Raw genomic sequence first — 24,416 nt, 5'->3', positions numbered from 1 at the left:
TGGTGCGACCGTTATGACCAGCCCAGCTCGTCATGAGCACAGCTCCACTGTGCCTCATGACGAGCTGGGCTCGTCATGAGCATACAAGGGGTTAAACACAAAGAAAAAAGTAGCACCTAGAAAAATGAGCAGTGGAAGGACACAAGTTGTGCGTTCATGCTCCAGGGGACAGACAAACACATGAAGAGGACGGTAGCTGACCAATAGAAAGCAAGCAAATGAGAGTCACAATAATGCCCATTAATGGTAAGCAGGGGCAAGGCTGTAAGCCCACTAATAGAAAACCGAAGGTCTCAAAGAGACATCACATGCGCTTCCTAGGCAAACCTGAATATGTTAAGGAAAGAAGCTAGCAGCTTTCAGTCTCATAGCCAAGTCTCTACCTTAGGGCTGAAATAACAGATCTCATCACTTAAACTAAGACTTCCCTAATCAAAATCCCTGCCTACCAATTGCAATACTGTGAACCCTGTTTACTTATGTTGAGAGTTTACTGAGCTCCCATTATGTACTGAGGTGGCTCCAGGGGATCAGCGCAGGGGGCATATAGGCCTCGTTGGATGCTGTAATGCTGGAAAGGGTCCTGACGGAGGTATCCCATGGCTGTAAGTGTGAGGAAAAAAGCAGGAGAGGGTATGTAAAAGGGGCATGGCCTGTGTAATTAGGGGCATGGCTTAATCACGCAAACTACATTTCAGTGATTCCCATTGTGTGCCACTTGACTGGTCATTTAATTCCTCTCCGAGCTTTCTGTTATTGCATCCATATATGTAACAACTGACATACATCTTCAACTAGCCAGGACTATTGTCTTTGCCAGTTGTTTTTAGCTCTTTAGGATAAATGAGTAACAGCAATGATTTTGATGTAAATAACTTTGAACATGTTTCAATTCTGAAATTTAGAAACTTTAAATTAAACATTAATGAGGCCTGTGGAAGGGTCAGTGGTCTTCAGGGAGTCTTAATCACTCCCATTATATTCAATCTGTTAGACATGTACACCCTTTCGCCCTCATCATCCCATCCATCTGCATATCTCACCAGGAGCAGCTCCTACTGTACATGGGTAGTGGGTCAGGGGGGGGATGAAAAAGAAGAAAACAAACACTTACCTGCCTACGGCCGGCCGCCACCTCTCCTCCATCCTCTTCTTATCTTCTTCCTGTCTGGAGTCTGGCAGCAAGAAGCATCCGGGCTCCCCGGCTCCCCTCAGCCAATCACAACGCTGTATTGCAGCGTTGGGACTGGTCTGAGTGCAGTGGTTAGGCGCTAAGACGGGGAACGGGAGCTTGAGACAGCCGGGCAAACATTCAATGCCACTTTGGGGGGCAAACCACTCCTCCCTCTGGCCCCTGCTCTGTCAGCAGAGCAGCCCCGCCCGCACCAGGAAATGAAAAACTAAAATGTTAATAATGTTGGTTATTATCATTTTAGTTTCACTTTAACTACTGCTCGCAGAGCAGTGGGGCGACACTCCTTAGCAGGAGCTGCCGCTGTATCTCACTCCTCATCTCTTTTCTCTTCAGCGCTTGCTTTTCACTCTTTCCTGAATGCACTTCCTCACAAATCCTTCACTATACGAACCCCCGCACAAACTATGCACACACTTACCTGTAAACACTACATTTTCTTTTACTTTGGAGAAGTGTGGCTCAATGATTAGAGCGGCAGACCCTGATGCAGAGGTCTAGCCTGGGACCAGGGTTCAATTCCCCGCCTTGGCGGGTCTTGGGCTCTAAAAATTCCACAGACCTGATAATTCTCGTCTCGGTGCCTATTCCAATCATGGAGTCCCACTCTGCAACTCTGGGCAATAGCTTGCTTAATCTCCACAACGGCCCCCACAACGCTAAGGATGCCTGGCCTCCACCTTGGGGGTGCCCAGGAGTGGACGCCTCACAGGGAAAGCCAGGATGGGTTGCACAGCAGTATTTGTACAAGCGCCTTGAGACCCTTGCGGGTGAGTAGTGCGCTATACAAGTATCAAATTTATTTACTTTTGCTTTGTAAATATTTTGGCAACTATGTTCCTCTTTCACACCCCAAATCCTGCACAGAAACACAATTGCAACTGGAATACGTGACCGTAGCTCATCGCGGACTGCAGAGAAGCCAAGGATTGGATGATCATGTATTCTGAACACCTTTTTGACCTGTTGTCAGGCACTGCGAGAAACTCACACTGCCTTCAACTTAATTTTCAGAGCGCTGAATGGTAGCCTTTCATAAAGACCTGGAGGTGAATCAGTTCAAAGCATGCACGAACTGCTACTCGAAAAAAGGAGAAAAAATAATACAACATTCCGAAAATATCTATTACTCTTAAGGAATGGAATATTTAAAAAACCTGTGAAATATAAACAAGAACGAAATCACTGACATGGATTACCTTGATGGTATTTACATTTATTGTTCAGAAATCGATCAGTGTTTTTACTGGTAGATTTAAGGACATGGGTATGGGGCCTGGTAGGTACCGGCTTCAATTTCCGTTATTAATTACTGATAGTTCTGAGAGACAAAGAGACCAAGCCAACTTACAGCCATAAGATTTCCAAAACCAGATGTCAGGTGGACTTAGAAACATCTGTATCTACAAACCTCAAAAAGCATTGGGAAAGTCAATAGGTATCACCTATGCGAGGTATTAGTTTGTCAGTGTTTTTTAGCCATGTTGTAGCTTCTGTGCATGATCACTGAAGGGTAGAAAAAAACACAGCCACGCCATGGCCAGCACTGGCAGTGTCATAGCATTAAAAAAAATGCAGTTGCAAGGGAGGGTGGGGTGAGTCAACACAGAGGGAAGGCAACATGGAAGGCGTGTGGGGGGAAGCACTTTGACGCGGCCAGCGGTGTCCACATCAGAGCACTTTTTTGTTTGTTAATGCCGCGGAGGGCAACCTTCCGGACAGAGGTAGGGCAGACGGGTAGGAGGAGCAAAACAAACTACAGAAGGAGGGAGGGAATGGTGGAAAAAGTGCTGTGATGCAGACAGTGGTGCTCACCTTAATTCGCTTTTTTTTGTGAAGGTGCGGCTGCATCATGGACCATGGAGGGAGGACGGAGGGGTGGGAAAGGCAACTTGGACAATGAACGGAGGGAGGGGGGAAATGTGCTATGTTGCGGTGTCCAAGTCATAGCACTATTTTTTGTTATGGCGGGTGGAAGCCGAGCAACAAATAGAATGGGGGAGGGTGAGAGCAGGGCAACATGGACAAAAAGAGGGAGGGTGGAAGCAGAGCAACACTGACACCATCCAGGGCAACATGGACAGTGGGAAGGAGGATGGGAGTGGGGTAACATAGATCATAGGAGTGGTGGTGACTGGAGGGCACCACAGACAACATGAGTGAGGGTGAGGGCATGCCAAAAGGGACAATAGGAGGGAGGGTGTTAGCAGGGCAGCACAAACAATAGAAGAGAGGGTAGGGGCAAGCCAACATGACAACAGAAGGGAGGATGGGAGCAAGACAGCACTGACAGCGACAAGGCAACACGTCACAATATAAGGACAGAGAGCAGGGGTTTAGGGCAAGCCAAAATGGACAGGGGAGTAATATGACAGGGGGGGGGAGGGAAGTTTATGAGGGAGCCCGCTGAAAAAGCAGCACTCTGGTGGTATGCCTAAACGCAAAGAAAAATTAGCACCAAAAAAATGAGCAGTGGAAGGACACGAGTAATGTGTCCATGCTCCAGGGGACAGACAAACACATGAGGAGGAAGGAAGCCTACAACAGCTGACCAATAAGAAGCGAGCAAATGAGAGTCGAAATGAAGCCAACCAATGGGCAGAGTAATGCCCACTAACAAAACAAAAGATCACAAAGAGCCAGCATATTAGCTGCCTAGATGAGACCTAAAAATAAAGAGGGGATTATTTGATGAGTGAAGATAACCAAGCTGAGGTATTAGCTGAGTGTTCTTAGGCATCAGGGAAAGGAATTTTGGTGAAGATGCTCCTCAATCAGTAGATAGCTTAATGGATGGACAGATAGCATTGATACTCTGGGGCCGATTACGACGTCGGTCGGAAAGCCACCGACCACTAGCCCGAAGCTTTCCGACCGACACAGTGGGATCGCGGTCCAACCGACCGATTATGATGTGGTCGGTCGGAACATAAACCGGCCGGTCATTCCAACTCAGTTCCTACTGGCTCTCAGAGTCTTCCAGCCGGTGGGAAACGCACCGTAATCCCCTATGGACGGTGTTTCCACTTTCGAGATTACGATGACGGTTTCCCACAGCCTTCCCGTGCCAGTCTTTCCAAGAGTGACTTTTGGGGCCCCTAGCAGGGCCCGCTTGCCTCCGCGGCATATTGTTGGTGGTCAGAGGGATACCTAGGGTACCACCCTGGAAAACCCTGCACTGTGTGTAAGGCACCATGGGGTGCCTGCCACAGGGTGCAGGGTTGTACACACATTCTCATATGTCTATTGGAGCCTGTATTACGGCCTGTTTAAGGCCATAACACAAGCTCCCATAGAGAACAGTGGGAATCCGACCGAACAGTGTTTGGTCACATCGTAATCAGGCGGTCGGAACCGCCGACCTCAGGTCAGTCGGTCCCAAGTTCGAGACAGTGTCAGTCGGCCGCAACTCCAACCGACATGGTAATAAACCCCTCTGTCTCTAAGTGGGGGATACCGGTGGGAGGAGAAGATCATGAATAGAAGGTTTTCAGATTAGTCTTGAACTTTTTATAACATTGGGTTGCTGTCAAAGTGTGCCAGGCAGGACTTTCAGCCATAGTGCCTAGTCTATGGTCACCCCTCACAGAAAGTTTAAATACCTTCCATACAAATTGCTGCAGTCAACTGAATGCAGTGCTTTACTAGATAAATAGCATGCATAATAAACAGGATTTGGCCAAATCAACAGACCTTGCCTTTTGGAGGATCACTGACACAAAATCGAAACCATAAATATTGTGATTTCAAATATCGTGTCAAAAATATCGATCACAAAAATATTGTTTTTTTATACATATAATGGTAAGCACAAAAATATTGAAAAAAATAACTTTTCACACTAATATCGAGAAATATATACAAAAATATAGTTTTTTCCTTTACATGTGGTTTAAATAAGTTAAACTTAAATATTTTAACATATAACATTAATATAATGTAAATGAAATACGTTTAAATATTTTTATAACTATATAAATATTTGCAAAATGAAACAAAACACACAAATATATATATATATATTTACTTTCACATAAAAAATAAAAAGAACAACAAATAAACTGCAGAAAACTAAAACTATTTCTGATTTGATTGTGCATAAAAGGAAACAATATATCCTTCCTGAATCCAACCCTTTCCCTATTGTTCCTCAGACTGGAGTGGGAATAGAAAATGTTACCCCTTCGCAATCCACCACTTTCCCTACTGTTGGACAGACTGGAGTGGGAATAGTAATTTGTACACCTCCTGATAACTAACACTTCACTTACTGTTGCACAGACTGGAGTGGTAATAGAATATTGTTACCTCCTGAGTCCCACCTTTTCCCTACTGTGGCACCTACTGGAGTGGGAATGGTATATTTTACCCCTCCGTAATCCAACACTTTCCCTACTGTTGCACTGACTGGAGCGAGACTAGTACTTTGTACCCCTTCTAAGTCCAACGCTTTCCCTACTGTTGCACGGACTGGAATGGGAATAGTAAATGTTAACCCTCTTGAGTCAAACGCTTTCCCTATTGTTGCATACATTGGAGTGGGAATAATACATTTTACCATTCCTGAGTCCAAAGTTTTCCCTACTGTTACAGAGAATGGGGTGGAAATAGCATAGGTATTAATCTTACAGTTGTATAGTTCTGTATATATTGTTTAAATTTATATTATGATGAGGTTTGTGTGTATTTAAAATTATATTATATTTATTTAGTAATATGTGTAATATTTAATATATTTTAATTAAAATTTAATTTTTTTAATTGATTATTTTTTATGTGCAATTAAATAGATTTTGTTTTTTTAAATTATTTACAGTTCATTTGTTATGGTTTTCAATTTATTGTGTATGTGTATATATATAGATATATATATATATATACACATATATATATCTTATATTTTTAAAGTAATGAGAAATTTGTCAATTGTCATATAAATTAAAATGTTTATTTTAATAATAGTATTAAATGATATATGTTTAAATAAACATACACATATAAATATAAATGAGCTTTTTTTAAAATAAGTATAACATTTATATATATTTTGTAATTATTTAAATATATTTAATTGTAATTATATAATTGTTAAATATTAATGTATTTGGTGTTTATTAATTTCAAGTACATATATGTTAAAAAATAATGTTTTTGTCTTCAATATTATTGTATAACAATATTTTAATTTCTAAATTGTTGTTATTTACATTATAAGTATAGGATAAAAATATGATTGTGCTTGATATTTTTAGCTCAATAGTTCTGTCCCACAATATTTGTGGTCTCAATATCTTGTCAGTGAACCTAATACACCTAATATAATCCAGCACATCTGAAGATGTTTAACTGGTTGTACAAACAAAGGTTACCTGATCGTTTCATGCTGTTAGTGCAGCTGAAATGACACGATAAATGAAGGAGGATCACGCAGACACTCTGACAAACATCAGTGCGTGATCCACATCTGGAAATTTCCATAGCACGCTCCATCTTTGCCTTTGGTGACACGTAGATCAAGCCTGGATTTCCAGAATACATTTCCTCAGGCAGTTGATAAGTCCGAAAGGACAATCTTCGTGTGTAAGATTAATTAGGAGTTTAAATTGGTTTTATTCATCATTTAATAGGGGATTGCCTTCCGTGTGCACAAGGTGCCACGAAGAGCTGCATGCCGGATTGGCAATGATGCGTTGCATGATGAATGAAGCACTAACAAGCGTAGCTCTATTCCCGCATATTTTTATTTTTAAATGCATATTGTGTCAAATTGTGCAATACAACAAAATGCAATCACTATATTCGTATACAGCGCAGAAATATATCCATTAGCATCGCTTCCTTTGTGGTATTTTTTGACTTTTTGCTTGTGCTTTTTTTTTTCAATGATGCAATTCCACTCGCTCACAACAATTTTCAAAGTACACGATTTGTAAGTCTACTTGCAAGGCAGTAATATATGCATTAGCACCATATGTGAATTTCTGACAATGCGGCATAATTGAAACATTTAATGAATAGAAGAAGGCTTCATACCTAAGGAGATGGAAGGAGACGTGACTTAACCTAGTTGCTTGCAGGCTGCTTCGGCACTGTCCAGAGGCAGGCGCAGACTATTGGAGCCATCGCACGTGCAGTTTTCCGTGCATGTATGACCCAACCTACCCTGTGCTCCACCCGGATGACCACTGCGTGATGGCGTGCAGGCTTCACAGCGTGCCGTGGGCTAAATGTGAATGTGCGGCTTTGTGAGCAGAGCCTCCAACTCCGAGGGTCCATTTTAATATTGGTCTGCCACCCATGCACAGTGCCGGCCAATGCAGTGCATGGGCAGCAGGCTATTTTATTAAAATACGCCTCGGAGATTGTACCAGCAGCCCTCTCTAGTACCACGCATCAGGCGTTCGACTAACATATTTCGGTGCGGTGGTAGGCATCACTGCACTGAAACGGAAACTGACGCATTGTTATAGCGCCTCATCAGATCAAGTCGAGCGCTGCTACAATGTAGCAAGAAGTTCATTATCTCCCATGGCACAGTTTCAACTGACATGACTTCACGGAGAGAGTCAGTGTGCAAATGCCAAATGATGACTGTCGAGACACAGTCAGGAGAGGAGACACACACAGGTAGCTCGGACAGTGCCGCCTACAGCACAAGTGGGAGGAGAGGTAGTAGTTTAAACTTATAGGGGGATATTAGCAACAACTTGCGATGATTATCACAAAACGCGCTTAGCGTGTTTGTTTTTATCGCCGCCTATCGCTGGATATTTTTGCGGAGATAACACGCTATTAGCAACGTTTATCTCCACTGTGATAAAATATCCATCGATATCAGCGAAATGCCTGAATATTGCTGGAAATCCAGCGATATTCACGCATTAACGCCATGGTGAACTTAGTCTGGCAATCTACCTCCCATTAAAGAAACAGGTAAGTCATGTTTTCAGCAGGTGTTAAATACTAACGATAATCGCGCATAGCGTGACTTTTTGTATCCCTTCGCCTGCGTTGCTAATAGGGGGTAGTTGTGTTAGTGACTGTTTTGAGTCGCTTTTAGTTGGGAAGGCCTACCTTGCATATCATTAGCGATAATTATTGCTGGCATGCAAGGCGATAGGAAAACCGCCCGCTATCGCCAGAAAGCCATCGCTAACGCCTGTTAGCGACAGCTTGCTGATAGGGCGTCAAAAAAATCACTGCTTTAGTGGCAAAAAGTGCCGCTAAAGCGGCGCTAAAGCCCTTGCTAATATGCCCCATAGTTTGTCAGTGAGCAGAGCCTGGCCACGTTGTGCAAAGCAAGTTTGGTGCCCTGGGCCGTGGCCACCCCTGGAGTGGTGGTGCCTGCACTGCAGTGCAGTGCAGCACTGAGCAGCCTGTTTCCGAATGCTGCAGGTCAGCGCGAGTGGTCGACTCTAGTCCTACCTTAATCACTGCCCGCAGCCCTGCGAAGCTACTTCAAAGCCAAGGAGCCTGTGAAGGGCGAGACGCTTGGGAGCTAGGAAACAGTCTTTGCTTGCAAGATTCCTGTGTAGTGCTGGCCCTTTAAGTAAGAAAACCTATCACAGAAGTGTGTAGTTTCTTTCCACGTCTTGGAGTTATTGTCACAAAGGTGATAACACTCTCTGAGTGCCAAGAAGAAGGAAGCAGCACCTCGGGTACAGAACGCAGAAAATAGACTTTATTTCCCCCGCATTGGCTGCCGTTTGTTCTCCTGCATTCCTATCATGCGCCTGATATAATGTTTACCGATCCGGAACAAAGCCTGTTTTTTTAACACACAGTTGCTGCGTAATCTGCATGCAATTTTCTGCAAGACTGCTTTATCCTGCACAAGCTCCTGAGCTGAGAGAACTTTGCATTCTGGGACCTGCAGTTTCACTTTTCTCAGAATACATTCGTGGTTGCAAGTCGGAGTACACATAGCACTGAAAGCTGGCTAGAAAGCCAGGAATACCTGAAATGGTCCCATGACGTGGATGGGTCACATGTTAGCTATAAAAAACATCCACAAATTAACAAGTAATTCGGAGTCAGAAAGTAGCGTTTTAGCATTGGAAAGGCTGGAAGGTTGGTTACACAGTCTAAAAGACGCATGGAGGACTTTACATCCAACTATACCAGAATACACATACTACTCTAGGCCTCACAAACCGTATTCGAGGATAGACATGGCTTGGGTTGGTGATACTAAACTCCAGTCTCCTACGATGGAAGTCTGCCTGAAGATAACATCTGATCACAATACCACAAAACCACCTTTGAAACCGGCATCTTTCCCAACGATTGGAAACACGCAGAGGTCAGACCCCTACTCAAGAAGCCCTCAGCAGATCCCACAGACCTCAAGAACTACCGGCGCATCTTCCTCCTCCCCTTCGCAGTCAAAGTCACAGAGAAGACTGTCAATGCCCAACTAACAAAATTCATCGAAGAAAACTACATCCTCGACCCCTACCAATCCGGATTCCGCAGCAACCACAGCACCGAGACCGCTCTACTCACCGCCACAGACGACATCCGCACTCTCCTCGACCAAGGACACACCACAACCCTGATCCTCCTCGACCTCTCTGCTGCGGTCGACACCATCTCCCACCGCACACTCACCGCTAAACTCCACAACGCCGGCATACAGGGTACCGCCCTCGACTGGTCCCACTCCGTCCTCACCGGCAGAACCCAAAGAATCAGACTGCCCTTCCTTTCCTATCCCACGGAAATCAAAGTCACAGACCAGTTGATCAAACCTCCAAAAGCATGCAGCTAGGGATGTGGACAGGCAGATTAAAGAAGAAAAATAAGAGATGAAGAAGAAACACAATTTTTCAGCTACTACCAGTGGCAATGTATGGCAGAAGGCCATTTGGGTACGTAAGGCTGCTACCACCCAAGTGACATTCCAGTCAATAGGTCTGTAATGGAGTGATATATCCGCACCCCAAGGTATCTAAAGGTATGCTGCTGCCAATCCAATTGTGCCCCTCCTATCATGAAACAGGGGTTGGTGACATCGGGAAGAAAAGGAAATAAGCATGATTTTGTCCAGTTGACCCACAGCCCGGAGATAGCTGTAAATTGTGTCAAAAATTAGGGATAGCAAAGCATGAACGTCTCTGATGTACAGTAACATGTCATCAGCATACGATGATATTACATGTGTCCCATCACCAGGAATGCCCCATGGTGTGTCCTGGTGTCTCAATGCCAGTGCCAATGGTTCAATTGCCAGAGAGAACCGCAAGGGTGATAGTGGGCATCCCTGTATCGTCCCCCTGTGAATTGGAATAGCATCAGACAGGAGAGGTCCAATCTTTACCCCAATTAGGTGGTCAGTGTATAATAGTTTCACCAGGCGAGGGAAGCAATTGCCTATACCATATCAAGTCAGCGCTGCAAACAGATAACCCCACTCCAGGGAGTCAAAGACCTTTTCAAGGTCCAAGACCAGACATCCCGCTTGAGGCCAGATACAGGGGGTATAAGTTAGGACCCGAAAAAGTAGAGCAAGTTCAGAGAGGTGCTGCATGCAGGGATGAATCCGGGACCAAGGAGCCAAACGGTCCAAAAGTACCTTCGCCAATATCTTGTAGTCAGTGTTGAGTAGCACCAACTAGTACTAGGTCTCTGTTGAGTTTGGGTAAGGAGATCCCTCTGGGAGCCAGATAGCCCCCTGACGGTTGGATTCATCATACACAGTCACTAACTGTGAGGCTAGTTAAATTCTATACACCATGTACAGTTCTGCCGGTGGATGATAAGGACCCGGAGACTTGCCATTTTCCAGCGCCTTGATCACGTTTTTAACCTCATCTAATGTGACGGGTTCATCTAATTCTGTCCACTTATCAAGGGGAATACAGGATATGGTGTGGCCAGTAAAGAATGCAGCATAGGCATCAACGTTAGTTTCTGTAATAGACTGGTATGCCCCACATAGTGTTGTGTCAGCTGTTCATGAATAGCGTGCTGTGTATAGAGAAAGAACCTGCTACTCAGCGTAGCCCCATTATGGGCCTTTGCGGTTGATCCTGCTGAACAAGCCACGCCAAGAGTCGTTTAGTTCTATCTGCTGTTGCATGCGTGCATGCCGAGTGAGCAGCATAGTTAAGGCAGCTCAACCTTTCCAGTAGTGCAGTATGCTAATGATGTGCCTGCGTCAGTGCTCCTGAGCCACTGGGATTGTGGGTGGTGTTAGTCTCCAGGTCTAGGTGTGTATGTTTCAACTTAGAGATGGCTTTGGTAAACGTCTGTCTCATGTTTCTCTGCACGCTAAGACAGTGATCCCACAGTGTTACTTTGAAGACATCCTACTCCACCAATTTAGTGGAAGCTTTATCTCTATTGTTGTGGAAGTATTCTGTGATTGCTGTTTCTAGGGAGGCTCTAAATGGGGGATCTTCTAGTAATGCAGGCAGAAAGCGTCGGGTGGGAATTTTTTTTTCAACTGACCATTGAAATTGTAATAATTTCACATTCCCTCTGGCACACCTCTTGAGCTGTCGATGATTTCACTATTGCCTGGCACACTCCACTCTCTGCACCTCAACCAGGCAGTGAGTCTTGATCCGCACCCCGAGAACTGGACACAGGTGTCTCTGGTCTTACGGGCCGTGAGCACTGGCTCGGGCTGCTGCGCACGATCTTCACAGGTCATCTTGCCTGCCTCTCTTCATTGCAGGCACGGTCTCAGGGGCCACAGTAGTGACGGGGATGTGAGAGGGGTAAGTCTGGAACCAAGGATGGTGGGTTCCCGAACAGGATAAAGGTCGCGTGAGCGGGGTGATTGATGGAGCTTGCTTAGAGCGCATCCGCCAATTTGACTGCCTTAGCCACACCCTTAGAGTTCATAATCTTTCTTAGCGTACAGCGTGGCGATTCTACCAGGCAGTTAAGTGTCAGTAGGACACCCATCAGGCATGCATGCCGACATTTCAGAGGAGGAAAGTGGGAGATTTAAAAAAAATTATCGGAAGAATGTATTTCTCTCATACAATTCAAATCACCCGTGGCACAGAATCACTGACGTGACATCACGGACTAATTCAGTGAAATACAGTGATAAAATGAGGCACTTGACTGTAGTTACGAGAAAGCGTCACTCTCATTGTCACTCATAATTACATTGAAATTATGAAAATGTCACACAGAAGCAATTGAAACCTTGGCAGCTATGCGCCCGTCCAGTACATGACATTTGTAAAGTAACTGGTCCTAGAGTCAGACTCTGTCTGTATTGTGCTGAGGGGGCCCCCTGGACCTCGGGTACCCCCCACACTGTGTGTGCTGCGGGGACCAATGGTATGTCACTGTCCAACCCTGTACCCCTAAAAACTCAACAACCCACATCTGAAATATATCTTATAAATTATAAAAATTACACAATTTACATAATTACTTATCAATTAAACAATTAATAATTACCTAATACATTACAGGGGGGCAGAAAGACTGTTGTGCCCAAAACAAAATGGGGGGAGCAAAGGCCCTTGCCCAAGGGGCCGCTCCCATCTCCCTGTTGCTAGTGGGTGGCTCCCTGCTTGGGGATCGCCCTCCTGGGGTGATCCCAAAGCAGGGATCCACTATGGGGTAGGACATTTGTGCCGCCACAGTGATGCCATGCAAAAATATGCGGAAAATGTGTTTTTTTAACAAAATTGTAGGTTTGCAGGAGATTCTGGGTGGGGAAACGTTGGGGGATCCACGCAAGCCATACCTCATTGGAATCCCCAGGGTGTCTAGTTTTCAGAAATGTGTGGGTTTGGTAGTTTTCCTTAGATGGCATCGTGCACGGGGCAAAACCCCAGGTGCCCCCCACCCCCACAAAACCAGGTAGTTTTGTTATAGGTAATTTTGAAGTCTCTGCAGTACTATTTGGGCCATTTCCTGTTGCAGCCATTATGCTTACCCACACAAGTGAGGTACCATTTTTATCGGGGGACCTGGGGGAACACTGGGTGGTAGGAAATTTGGGTCAGCCCAGTGATCCTACAACTTCCCCACACAGAAATGTGAGAGCAAATAGATTTTTACAATAAAATTTGAGGTTTGCAGGGGATTCTGGGTAGGGAAATGTTGGGGGACCCATGCAAGCCATACCTTGCTAGACTCCCCCGGGTGTCTAGTTTTCAGAAATGTGTGGGTTTGGTAGGTTTCCCTAGGTGGCCGCCGAGCGCAGGGCCAAAAACTCATGGGACCCCCTTGCAAAACCAGGTTGTTATGTGATGGGTAATTTTGATGTCGCCTCAATAGATTTTGGGCCCTTGCCTGTCGCGGGTACTTGACCCACCCACGCAAGTGAGGTACCATTTTTATCAGGAGACCTGGGGGAATGTTGTGTAGAAGGAAATTAGTGGATCCGCCCGGATTCCAGAACTTTCCCAAACAGAAATTTGAGAAAAAAGTGATTTTTTTTTCAGCTAAATTTGAGGTTTGCAGGGGATTCTCGGTAGGGAAATGTTGGGGGACCCACGCAAGCCATACCTTGCTGGACTCCCCAGGGTGTCTAGTTTTCAGAAATGTGTGGGCTTGGTCGGTTTCCCTAGATGGGCGCCGAGCCCGGGGCCAAAAACTCATGGGGCCCCCCCAGGCAAAACCAGGATGTTTTGTGATAGGTAATTTTGAAGTCGCCTCAATAGGTTTTGGGCCCTTGCCTGTCGCGGATTCTTGACCCACTGTCACAAGTGACGTACCATTTTTCTCGGAAGACTTTGGGAAATGCGGGCTGGGTGGATTTTTGTGGATCCACACAGATTCCAGAACTTTCCACCACAGAAATGTGAGGAAAATGTGTTTTTCTTTTTACACATTTTTAGGTTTGCAAGGGATTCTGGGTAACAGAACCTGTTGCGAGCCAGTCAAGTCACCCCATCCTGGATTTTCGTGGGTGTCTAGTTTTACAAAATGTATAGGTTTGCTAGGTTTCCCTAGGTGCCGGCAGAGATAGTGTTCAAAATCTACAGCTAGGCCTTTTGAAAAAAAAGGGTCAGTTTTCACTGTGTAATGTGTTGTGTCCATGTTGCGTTTTGGGCCGTTTCCTGTCGCGGACACAAGGCCTACCCACACAAGTGAGGTACCATTTTTCTCGGAAGACTTTGGGGAACACGGGGTGGGTGCAATTTTGTGGATCTACGCAGATTCCAGAACTTTCCACCACAAAAATATGAGGAAAATGTGGGTTTTTTTTAACAAAGTTTGAGGTTTGAAATGGATTCTGGGTAACAGAACCTGGTGAGAGCCAGACAAGTCACCCCATCCTGGATTTCCCTGGGTGTCTAGTTTTAAAAAAAGTATAGGTTTGCTGGGTTTCCCTCGGTTTCCCTCGGTGCTGGCAAAGCTAGGGTTCAAAATCTACAGCTAGGTACTTTGCAAAAAAAGGGTCCGTTTTCACCGAGAAAATGTGGTGTGTCCATGTTGCGTTTTGGGCCGTTTCCTGTCGCAGGCACAAGGCCTACCCACACAAGTGAGGTACCATTTTTCTCAGAATACTTTGGGGGATGGGGGTGGGTGAAATGTTGTGGATCCACGCAGATCCCATAACTTTCCATCACAGAAATGTGAGGAAAATGTGTTTTTTTTAACTAAGTTTGAGGTTTGCAAGGGATTCTGGGAAACAGAACCTGGTGAGAGGCACACAAATCACCCCATCCTGGATTCCCCTTGGTGTCTAGTTTAAATAAATATATGTATAGGTTTGCTAGGTTTCCCTATTTTCTGGCAGAGTTAGGGTTCAAAATCGTGAGCTAGGAACTTTGCAAAAAAAAGGGTCAGTTTTCACTGTGAAAATGTGGCATTTCCTATCGCGGGCCCTAGGCCTACCCACACCAGTGAGGTACCATTTTTTCTCAGAAGACTTTGGGGAACGCAGGGTGGGTGGAATTTTGTGGATCCACGCAGTTTCCAGAACTTTCCACCACAGAAATGTGAGGAAAATGTGGTTTTTTGGACAAAGTTTAGGTTTGCAAGGTATTCTGGGAAACAGAACCTGGTGTGAGCAAGCCAAGTCACCCCATCCTGGATTTCCCTGGGTGTCTAGTTTTCAAAAATGTATAGGTTTGCTAGGTTTCACTAGGTGCCGGCAGAGCTAGGGTTCAGAACCTACACCTAGGCACTTTGCAAAAAAAGGGTCAGTTTTCACTGTGAAAATGTGGTGTGTCCATGTTGCGTTTTGGGCCGTTTCTTGTCGCGGGCACTAGGCCTACCCACACAAGTAAGGTATCATTTTTCTTGGAAGATTTTGGGGAACGCAGTGTGGGTGGAATTTTGTGGAGCCACACAGATTCCAGAACTTTCCACCACAGAAATGTGAGGAAAATTTGTTTTTTTGGACAAAGTTTAGGTTTGCAAGGGATTCTGGGTAACAGAACCCGGTGAAAGCAAGTCAAGTCACCCCATCCTGGATTTCCCTGGGTGTCTAGTGTTTTCACTGTGAAAATGTGGTGTGTCGTTTTGGGGCGTTTCTTGTCGTGGGCACTAAGCCTACGCACACAAGTGAGGTACCATTTTTCTTAGAAGACTTTGGAGAATGCAGGGTGCATGGAATTTTGTGTATCCACGCAGATTCCAGAACTTTCCACCACAAAAATATGAGGATTTTTTTTTTTTTTTTTTTTTTACATAGTTCGAGGTTTGAAATGGATTCTGGGGAACAGAACCTGGTGAGAGCCGGACAAGTCACCCCATCCTGGATTCCCCTGGGTGTCTAGTTTTCACAAATGTATAGGTTTGCTGGGTTTTCCTCAGTGCTGGCAGAGCTAGGGTTCAAAATCTACAGCTAGGCAAATAGGGTCTGTTTTTACAAATAAAATGTGGTGTGTCCACGTTGGGTTTTGGGCCGTTTCCTGTAGCGGGCACAAGGCCTACCCACACAAGTGGGGTACCATTTTTCTCGGAAGACTTTGGGGAACACGGGGTGGGTGGAATTATGTGGATCCACACAGATTCCAGAACTTTCCACCACAGAAATGTGAGGAAAATGTGTTTTTTTACAAATGTTTAGGTTTGCAAGGGATTCTGGGTCATAGAACCTGGTGAGAGCCAGTCAAGTCACCCCGTCCTGGATTTCCCTGGGTATCTAGTTTTAAAAAATGTATAGGTTTGCAAGGTTTCCCTAAGTGCAGGCAGAACTAGGGTTCAAAATCTACAGCAGGGCACTTTACAAAAAAAGGGACAGTTTTCATTGTAAAAATAAAGTGTGTCCACGTTGCGTTTTGAGCCGTTTTCACTAGGCTTACCCACACAAGTGAGGTACCATTTTTATTGGGCGACTTAGGGTAATACAGAATTGTAGAGCAACTGTTATTACCTATTGACATTCAATGTATTTCTGCCTTCCAAATGAAAGACAATGTGTAAAAAATAAGTCATTTTGAAATATGACCTATAATTCTCATGCTAGTATGAGTACTCACAATTTCGGAAATGTGCAAATATCTACTGTTTCTAAACTCTATATTTTGTTTCAATTTCAGAAATACATATGTGTCTTTCATACCAATTTTTCCATGTATATATTTTCCCAAATTAATTGCTATATACCCGGTACATAATAAAACAAGCATTTACAATGCAACGGTCTCGGCATTGTTAAAGTTAGAGCTATTGGCATTGCTCATGACAGTATTTTCGTTTATGTTTTTGTTTTTAAAACATTTAAAGAAACGGCATTGTTATTTACAATGTCAATGCCTTTTATCTGTTTTAAAAACCACGCATAAATAAAAGGCATCGTCATTCACAATGCCGATAGCTCAAACTCTCGTAAAAGCGAGACCTATTGCATTCCGAATGCTTGTTTTATTCATGTACTGTAGATAGCTTGGGTCTGTAATTTTCCTTGAACATGTACGTCTGTACACCTCTTCAACTGATGCTTGCGTTGACATGAGTTGGCCCTCTTCATTTTCTACATTCATTATAACAGTTATCTGCACTCTTAAGACTGGTGTTGTGTGCCCTACTAAAGGCTCTTGTGACGTAACAGGACGGTATCTCAAATTGATCATAGGATATGTGCACGTATGCATGACACATTGCTAGGAGTAGGTATACCTTATTTTGCAGTTTTCAGAAGTCGGGTAGATGCTGTCCTCCTCTTCCTCAGCAGAGCCTAGAGTGACGAAGCTTGAGGTAGTAATTCTACACAGGAAGACGTGTTGGTGCACGCGTGTTCTTTCAAGGTACTTACGCAGAAATTCCCATTGAAGTATTAATGTCATTATGATCAAGCTTAGTGTTCTAATGACATGTTAATTCTGACATTTTGGCGCTGCACGCAGCCTGCAGCCTCCCTTCTCCCTTGACCTCTGAACTCATGAGGTAGAGCGCAAGAATCCAGTGTTACTGTTTTCTCTTTTCCCGCTCCTGCTAGGGACCGTTATACCCAGGGCCACTGGAATTATGCGATAGTGCGGCTGCAGTGATTTTCGCATAGTTATAGATTTGCCGCATTTGCCACATAATCCATCATCTGCCACATATTCTGCAGGTTTTAACAAAAAATAACATTTTTGTTGCTCGAACGGTTCAAAAGTGGCTAAAGATGCAGTGGCATGTGTTGCTGCGTGGTGGAAGGCCCTTTGAAAGTCGTACTGGTCACCTTTCTCTTGCTTATCACTATATTTGGGTATTAAACTGGTTCTGGTGTGGCACAACCAATGCCCAGATACTGTTACCAAGTATGAAAATGACGAAATAATTAAGTAATACTATTACCAATTATGCAGCATTATGCCGCATGATTTGACTTTTCATGCCACGTAATTTACTCAACCCTGCCGCATAGCTTGAGCCTCGCCTGCCGCATAATTCCTGCGACCCTGGTTATGCCTTAACATATGTGTCCGTTGGTGGGGTCCGTGAGGGCATGAAAAGAGCATGGCTTCAGCGCGCCCGGTGGGTGCAGCCTCCAAGACTAATGTTCATTTTCCATGACGTAGTCCTGCAGCTGCACGCAGTGACCCATGAGCTCCCCTCCACCAGACGTGAGCAGCTGGCACCGCTGGAAGTCTGTGAACGACGAGTCTCTGTTTTGTCTCCTCATCTCAGGATGTGTTCGTGAATGGTTGACTTCCTGGAATGGGGGTTCCCATCGCCCTTCCAGCCCAAGTGCCCCCACGCACCTCCACGTTTAATCACCTGTGACTCCTGAGGGCAGGGTCGGTGCCCGAGGGGCCGGTGGCAGAGGAGAGCTATGGGCCCTTTTCCCATCTGTGGATCCAACCCCCCTCATCCCTGGGCTGGTTCTTCTACCCAATAGACTGCGCCAGCTGCAGGTGAGAGGGGGCCCGAGCCGGCCATGTATTGGCCCCATTCATTCTCTGCAGAATGACAACTGGGGGCGGAGGACGCACACCATGTGGTGACCCCCTCCCTCCCCGTACCTCAGGCGGGGGCAGCGAGCCTTGGAGGGAGGTGGTCTGTTAGCATCAGAATGAACAAGTCTTCGGTGTGTGTGTGGGGGGGGGCGGTTCTGGCCTTCCACAGCTGGCCACCGCGATCCTACAGCCAACCCGCGGGTGCCTGCTGCCAGTTTCTCGGATTGAACTGGGAGTTTCATTCAAATACTGTGCAGTGAAATGAGAGAGAAAACAAGAACCACAAAGTTTTAAATAACTCTGCAGTTAAAAAAATATGAATAGAAATGGATAAAAGAAAATACCCCCATCCTGGGATGAAAGGGTAGAAAACAAGCGAAGAAGGGAGACAAAAGCAAACGAAAGCCGGGGAGGGGCGCAGAGACGAACGGAGGAAGGGAGAAGAAAGGTTGAGTGGGGAGAAGGGTTGACTGAGACATATGTAAAGTGCGTGAGAAGGGGGATTGCAAATGGAGAAAGTGTCCAGCGAGTGATGAAACAACGCGTCGATGGAGAGGAGGAAGTCCGCAGCTTCGTGGTCGGGGGATCAGTGCCTCATACTCACTCCTTCTTCCCTCTGACCGTCTCTAATTAGGAACAAGCTACACGTCTTACGTCTTGCAAAAACAGGGATCCGAATGTGAAGACAAGCACACCACTGCCTTTCTCCGAGGCGAAGCAGAAATGCCTCGGAGAAAGGCAGCGGCGTTTCCGGATTCGGGGGCGTGTTTTTCTGTTCTCTCCTCTTGCCATTGGCTGGAGGAGATAATTAGAAAAGTAGCAAAAAACACGCCCCTGAATCCGAAAAGGACGGGGCCTGTTCGGAGAGACATAGCCTCTTCTCCAATGGCTGGCCAGCATTTAAGAGGCTAGCCAATGGAGAAGAGGGGAGAAGAGGGGCGGGTTCAAGCCCCTCTTCTCCAAAACATTAAATCTCGGAGCGAGACTGCGCAAGCGCAGCCTTCGAGCCGAGACCTAAAAACATTGCAAGATGCTGCTCAGTTATTGGCTCTGGGCAGGGGTGTAACACAGGCCCCCTGCAGCCCCCCCAGTGCGGGGGGGGGCCCGAGCTGCAGGGGGCCCTCTCAGCACTGACTAGTATGGCTGCTCGGAGTTTAGCACGTGCCACGGCATCGACGTAGACAGTGATTGGCTTCTCAAAGAGGCTCTGTTGATGAATGGATTTGCCCGGCGCGGCCCCTACCGCCTCCTGGCCCTGCCCACCTGTCCTGTCGCTGTGAAGCTGCCAGGGCTCGAGACCAGGATCCGGGTCAGGCAGCAGCAGGTGCTCCCCTGAGTGCCAGCTGCACAGTGTGCATGTGAGCCCCCAGGCGAGCAGCAGTCAGTGCTTAATTTGTGCCGGTGCTTTCCGGTGCTTAGCACCGGCACTTTCTTTTCAGGGCCGGGTCTACACGCATCTGCATATGATGACATGGTGCAATACTGACTCAGTGACTCGGAGTTGGCGCAGAGTGTTGTTCTGGGTCTCCTGAGTACAGTGTGCTTCGGTTGAGTCAGTCAGTGTGAATGTGAGCCAGAGGTCCGGAGCAAAGCAATTGCTGGCTGCATTCATTAATCATATTAATGATACTCATGGAGTTATCATGGCAGCCACGTCGTCACATCGTCACGGCGTCGCGCGGGCACAACCCTTAGTTCAGGACTGTTTGCCGGGGGTGGGCGGGACTCGGGAGCAGTGCTGGGCGGGAGTCAGGCATTGATTGGGTCAGTTTTGGTTGTGCACGCTGCGCGCAGTTTTATTTCCGCTTGCCACGCTCCGGCACACCCGCACCCCACGAGTTAGAGCCACTCTGACCACGTTGAGGACAGGCCTATCAGTTAATAAAGTGCCCCGCAGCCCCGGCCGACCACAACGAGTGTAAATGTAAGTACTGTAGCAGTCAGTCAGACATCATGCCACATACGACATGCCCAGTCAGTGGTGGCGTGGTGTCGGGCTCCGGGGTAGCTCCGGCTCCATTCGATGATGCACTGTTCTGTTCCTGGCCTGCTGCATGGCCTAATAGCGGTCGCCCACGCTGTACACACATTATTATCACAATAGGGCCGGGCCGGCCGGCCGGTGTTAAAGTTAAAGGCCCTGCCCGGCCCCTGCCTTTGAATTTAGTAGTAATAGTATCCTCCGTAGCTCCGGCGGAAGCTCCAGAAGACTCGATGACGCACTGTGCCTGTCCTGGCCTAGTACCGGCTGTCGGCCCACATACACATTTATTATACATCACAATAGATAGGGTTACGAAGTTAAAGGCCTGCCCCTGCCCTTGAAGAATCCTCCATTCCTTCCCAAACAAACCACACCTAATAAATGAGCCCATCCTAGGCATATACACTGGTAAAGGAGCTCTTCAAGCGTGCCATGGTTTTTGTGCGTTTAAAGTAAACTAAGTTGTAATCGTGCCTTATATGCAGATTAGGAAGTCGATGTGCAAAAACAACTAACAGAAGTAGGCCCGTCAACCACCTGCAATGTCGTCCATTAATTTAATTTGAAGCCAGTTATATTGCGCGATGAGTAGTGGCTTCCAGCCCTAGCCCTGGTGGCGGGAGGGGCTGTAGGGGTGGGGATGTATGATGGGGGGCTCATGAATAACGCATCCGCGCGCCACCTGATCTTAGTAGCAGCACTCATTGTAAAAGACTATTTATAATCTGCAGGCTACAAGTTTAAAATCTGACAAACGCATTTTTTCTTTATACTTAGCAATAAGTATTGTTATCAGAAGTTTATTGGCAAGGCTGCTCGATGTCTGTTCGATGTTGTGCGCTCAAAGCAAAACCAAAGGGGCTGCCTTTCCATTTGACAACGTTTTCACATGAATGTTGAATTTCAAGCAGTGGAGGCTTTTCTCATTTGGGCAACATTCTGCATTGGACGAGTTGTTAAAGGTGGAGTCCTGATGGCTGCTTTTGGCTGTCATTCCATGTAAATTAGGTACGCCCACCCCTAAATTGTGCATCTCTTTGCTACTCCTGTGGGGTTCCGTGTGTGCATCCTCAGCATGCTCTGTAGGGTGCCACAGGTTTACCCCGCCAGCATTGCCTGGAATGATCATCAGTAGTACTAGCGTGCATAAATACCTGGGTGACTTTACAGGCATTGTATAAAGCGGCATTGTCATGTTCGTGCACTCAAGGATAGAAACAGCAGTGCAGAAGAATTCACGTTTACAACACATAACGTATGCTTTGGTGCGAGGTGAAGATGCTTAGTTACAGTGGAGTGGATAAGGGGGCAATGGGCCCTAACGCAAGAAGTAAAATTATCCTCCTACCCCCAGTTTTAGTAACCAATTGACATACCTGAAGTTCAGTGGTTCGTCAACTCCCAGGGCCCCATTGTGACCCTACCTGCAGTGGTTATGACAGCCACGCCCCTAAGCATGTAATGTCAACCCTCACTTTGATTGATGTTTTTCTCCTGCTCCTATTCAAATGTGTTTCTATCACATGTGCTCCTTGACTAATTAAGACGAAGACGGAGCTGGTGTCTTACTGCACGTGTGGTTTATGCACAGCACACTTGTTTTGGTGGCTCTTATGGTAAATGGTTCTTGAGGGGACAAACGTTATTGGTGCATTTGTGCATAATAAGCAACACTTCCCTCTCTCAGTGTGAGGGGAAAGGGTTCGGCTAAATATGCGTTTCAAATTGGTAAAGGCCAGTGCACGTCGGGACAGTGAAAGGTACTGAAGAGTACAGATGCGTCCGTACCTACATCTGTTGCAGCTGTAACATTGGAGGCTGTCAGAAAAATTGCACTGTGTCCAGGTAGAAGCTGTGTGTTACCTCCAATCTATGTGTAGATAGGCTGTTACTGGCACAATGTGACCGCTGTCACTTTAAACAACGTATTCACAAACACATTGTGCTCCACCTCTCTCAGTACAGACGACATTTATGAAAACAGGCCCCAGGGTGACATGCTGTATGTATAGCACAACCCAATGGTGCGTTTTTATTGATTTCATAAGTATGCAAGTCTGAGTCACCCTTGCTTGGATTTGAAATCGTCACATGATGACTTGGAGTTGGGGCAAGTGCATTGTCACACACACTCAGCTGTTTTATCAAAAGGCAGTCCCAGGAAGTAGAGGTCCCTTGCTGAAATTCATCTGACTTTTCGCAGTGCCAGTTGAGGATGTGGGTGGAGCTAATAGAGGAAGTGGGTAGAGCCAGTGGATGAAGTGGGTGGAGCCAGAGAAAAGTAGGCGTGGCCTCCGACAAAGATTTGAGCACCTGCACTTCATATTTTACAAATTAAGCACTGGCAGCAGTGGTGGGTGGGAGGGGAGCCTTGCATGGCACCTGGTAGGAGGAGGGCTTACCTGCCTTCCTTCTCTCGTGTTCACTTCCATCGGAGCCTTTTATGCCCCTTCTGATTTTGTGTAGCCGTTGTACTCCTTATAGCTCCCAAACACATTTGGAGAGAGGCGCACTTTGCTTTTTGATTGCTCCGTGGCGTGGGAAAATACCATACCACACAGACCTTCCGGTGGGTGGTGGTAGCGGTTGTGTACTTGTGGTGGCGTGTAGAAGAAGTGAAAGTGTTTTTTCACACTCCGTCAGTGATAACATGAGACCTCTAGAATTCCTTCAGTGAGAGGCCGCCTGCAGCACTTTGGCCCCTCTGCAATCCGATTCCGTAAAGTTCTTGAGCGTACATCTCGTATCTAAGACCCTTAGTGAAGTTACGCACGTGTAGTCCGTGGCTGTCTCCTCTCTGGAAACAACGGGTGCCCCCTGACCAGCAGGCTCAGAGGCCTGCTGCAAAAATGCCTCTCTGCCCTCTCTAATAATAGCCTCCCTACCGCCGTTTAACTCCTCTTCGTTACTGTTTTGCACAAAAGATGGCACGTGCTCGAAACTTTCTTGGCACTGCGTGCCACCGGAAACACCAAACTCTCTCTTCTCACCACTTTCTGCATGTCTGTGCAGTCCTTGCATGTTTGCAATGCCTGTGATACCCAGAGATGTCCGGTGACTGAATTTAAACACCACGCCATATTTATTATCTTTATGTTACTCCAGTAACATTTTAGTTAAATCGCTGATCCTTTTAAATTAAACCTGGTCATTATTTTAAATTTAAAGGTGTTGTTGGATGGACAATTTATTTTACAAGGATGCTAGAGTATTTAAATGTTTTGGAAGGTAAACGCAAGAGAAAATATGCAGCAGGTAGAAAGTACACACTGCAAAGACTTTGTAATGAGTTTCCCAAACAAACATGACACCCTCGTGGTTAACATTTTCACTGCGTCAGTCTCACTTTCAACCAAATAATTACTCCACAAATCATAACAGGATGTGTATTATTTGTAAAGCGCAGGTTCAATGTGAAGGGAATCTTGGCGCCGAATAACAGATGTTTAATGTTACTCAACTCGAAGGTACTTATTTTATCGACCTGAGTAGGATGCAAGCTGAGTGGACCCGCCAGGATTTGAACCAGTGACAATGAGGACGCAAACAGGCCCCTAGAGTGGACACATTAATCCACTAAGCCACCAGACCCGATTGAACACTTGCAGAAACGTCTCAGGTATCTCATGCAGAGTAAAGCACACTTCCACTGTTTGTGTGCTCTTGGTGGGAATCAGTGATGGGGTGGGGGATGCAACAGGATGGGAATTTAGATTACCGGCCATCACCTGCAGTGTCCACACCCATAAAATGTGGGCCAGCGTAGCTGTTCATGGGGAGGGGAGGGGTACTCAAAGGAAAGAATGCTGGGGTGAGGTCAGAGATACCTTGGGTACAGGTGGAAAGAGGACACTAGTCTCAATGGTAAATAACAATCTTGAAGCTTGTCAAATCTATCCAAACATTGAGGTATCTTGTGAGTTGA

Source organism: Triturus cristatus, chromosome 3_2 (assembly GCF_964204655.1).
Source record: "Triturus cristatus chromosome 3_2, aTriCri1.1, whole genome shotgun sequence".
NCBI classification, from domain to species: domain Eukaryota; kingdom Metazoa; phylum Chordata; class Amphibia; order Caudata; family Salamandridae; genus Triturus; species Triturus cristatus.
This window is presented reverse-complemented; position numbering follows the sequence as displayed.